At 39.4% G+C, this 2976-nt stretch overlaps 1 long non-coding RNA gene across 1 annotated transcript; it reads left to right on the top strand.

The window, feature by feature from the left end:
• The first annotated feature begins 99 nt into the window (after positions 1-99).
• LOC119581845 lies at positions 100-944 on the top strand. The gene is made up of 3 exons (XR_005229590.1): positions 100-238; positions 384-445; positions 767-944. It is a non-coding gene; the product is annotated as an uncharacterized LOC119581845 (long non-coding RNA).
• Positions 945-2976: the final 2032 nt, after the last annotated feature.

Consider the following 2976-nt stretch of genomic DNA (forward strand, 5'->3'; position numbering starts at 1 on the left):
GCACATAATATATGATATGTATAAATAGATATAAATATAGATACAAATTGACAAGTATTCATAATCGTTTTCTCCATTACCCTCTCGCTTTTCTCTCTAGACAGATCTGTCCAACTGGAAAACCTCTGGCCCGGATTTGAATACAGTGTTCGGGTGTTGGTTTTAACCGAACACGGCTTCCTTGATGGATCCACGAACCATCGTGTCCAGACTGCCGACTTCATCACAAATTGCTCAGGTAAAGTTAAACAAAGTTCATCTCACTTTTCGAATGTGTAATAACTGCCCCTAACCTATTCACAAAGTGTGATATACCCAAGTTGATTTATTTATCGTAATTCATGTTGCTGCTTATTATGTCATTGCTATACTTTATCTTCAAGATCCCAGCATCACAGACGTTGAGGCAACGGAAGTTACTAATTCCTCTGTCTCCCTGAGTTGGGTAAGCATCACTTTCAATTATTACTCCCAATACTTGGCGTGAAAGAAGCGAGCTGGGGTATTAATGCTTCATATATGGTTTTATAGTCAAGATCGAGTTGTGTTATTGTGTTGTGAGGTACAACTAAAGCATACAGGTAGTGGACCTTGTCTAAGGATAAGGAAGGATGTCATCAAACACTAGTTAAAAAAAAAAAGGTCTTTGCGATGTATACTGTCACATCTTTTCAGTTACCGGTTTCTATCTCCACTTTTTTTGCTTCCCATCTCTTATCCAAAAGCACATTACTTCAGTTACTGACTTTGTTCTTCCCCCGAAAAGTCACCGGATATCCAAGTCCATCCTCGCTGTGAAGTGACGTATGTTCTCGAGCTCGGGAAGAAGTCAGGAGGATCCAAAATACGAAGAGCAACCAACTCGACTTCCTTCACTTTCGCTAGCTTGGATTCGGACACTGAATACGACTCGTGATCGGACTCTACAGTGGGGCTCGCGACAGAGAGCCCACACATGATTTTTTGTTGGGATGCTATGAAGTCCTTTACCCAGGAACACGCGTAAAGTATCACATCGCTTATGTGGTTAGTTAGGGCCAAGGCGCCTCGTTAATTTTATACTGTGTTCTGGCTGCTGGACATTGATCTTGTAGAATGTAAGGTCAATTATGTGAACTGATGAAGGCATAAATCATAGGGCATATGAGAGTCTTGATAACCAAGAATGTACGTGAATCATGAACTTTTAGCCATCCCACTGGTACCTAAGGGGATTTATTTGGAATCCAGCTGAGAGGTTTATATTGATAAGATGTTCATCTTTATTTCAACATGTTAGAACCGTTCACACTGAGCCGAAAAATATAGATAAATGTAAACAAAATAAATGCTCAGCAATTATAGCTCCAGGAACTGCGTATGAAAAAGAACGGGAGAAAAAATGATAAAAGTACACCCTTAACAAACTGCTCGTGGAATGCAGATCCTGAACTTATTTTGAGCTGGTACGAGAAGCATTAACAACTATTGCTGCCCTTACACGAGAAAAAACAAAAACGGTGGGCATAGACTTATTATACTACGTAGTTTTAATCATACTGCCCAATGCTCCGGTTGATGTATCTTAAGAATCTCTTATTTTTGTATATTTCACACTTTGACTTTCATTGTCATTGTAGGGTGATTTAAGATACTGGCATTGTGATATACTTTTTTATATTGTGTTGTTGTTGTTTTTTTTATATATAGGAATAAATGTAATGAGGAATCGTTTGATCCGTACAAAATCGAGAAATGACTACAACTAATTTTTCAGCCCAGCTAAGCCGCCTATACTGTCGTGGAGCGACAGCAATCCGAGGAAATAAAGGTCCAGTTGGGAACCTTCCTCGCAGCCGATCATGCTGAGCATTTACTATTTTCAGCCACACGGTACGTTTATACTCTTCGTGGCGTCCTTAGAAGCTTTAAATATCTTATAGAGTGACAGACTGTTACAAGCACTAATGGAGGCGATATTTTGTTGCTTTTTTTCCTCTGGAGTCTTCTTGGCACGTCAGTATGAACCATTACATTTCAGCTCCGCAAGTATGAAAGCTTGCAAAAACATTCCACCCCAACCTGCATCTCAAGCCCACCATACTCCCTGAAATCTATCTTAGGACCTAAGGAGCTTATGCCACCCTATGAAGGTCTTGTGTTGTGGCGAGGAATGACGGTGGTTCAGGTCCTGCAGCTTGTTCCTCTGAAACCACACTGCCAACCGGTAACGCCTGAAAGCAATGTAGTATTTCATTTTGGGTTGTGAGTTACTGATTTCCATGCCCGTATACTGATGAACTGACAGATACCATTATCTAGTAATAAATATTATTATTATAATATTGTCGATGTTATACTTAGCACCTATTAGCATAGTACTGTACATTTGTTCGATAAAAGGTAATGATTTAACTCACCTTATTTTCTAGATTTCTAGCTAAGTAATGGGGGAGGGGAGGCAACACAAATAGTTTGAAAACATTCCAATGGAACAGGTGTTATGAATCCCTCTCAATTTTATGCAGATATTAATTTAAAAATATTCAGTCTAGACTATACAAAGAAAATATTACCAAAGAAATTCTTAATTACTGGCAAATCACAATGTATCTGCCCTTTAAAATTCCTCAAGTCCCATTAAAGTCAGCGATATAGGAATATGCAATAAAGTATCGTTTGTGGATATCGCGCCTAGAATTTACCAAATTCCTTCACCCGGTTAGCCTCGCCAAGCTGCACTTTGCGGAAACATTTCCATGTTTACTGCTATTCCTCCACTTTCTGCGGCCCCGGCAATGTACTTTACAGAGTCACTGTAGTAACAGAATACAAGAATGGTGCCGTTGTTTCAATGCATGTAAAATGCGCAAACAAAACAGCAAATCGTCTCGGAGCTCATTCTGCACTGCCGTAAACCCGTGCTTATTACTGCAGATTTGCAGACTTTATCATTATCATCTGAATAAGCTTCATCATCTTCCTCTCATTCTTTGT

The sequence above is a fragment of the Penaeus monodon genome, chromosome 15 (assembly GCF_015228065.2).
Source record: "Penaeus monodon isolate SGIC_2016 chromosome 15, NSTDA_Pmon_1, whole genome shotgun sequence".
NCBI classification, from domain to species: Eukaryota; Metazoa; Arthropoda; class Malacostraca; order Decapoda; family Penaeidae; genus Penaeus; species Penaeus monodon.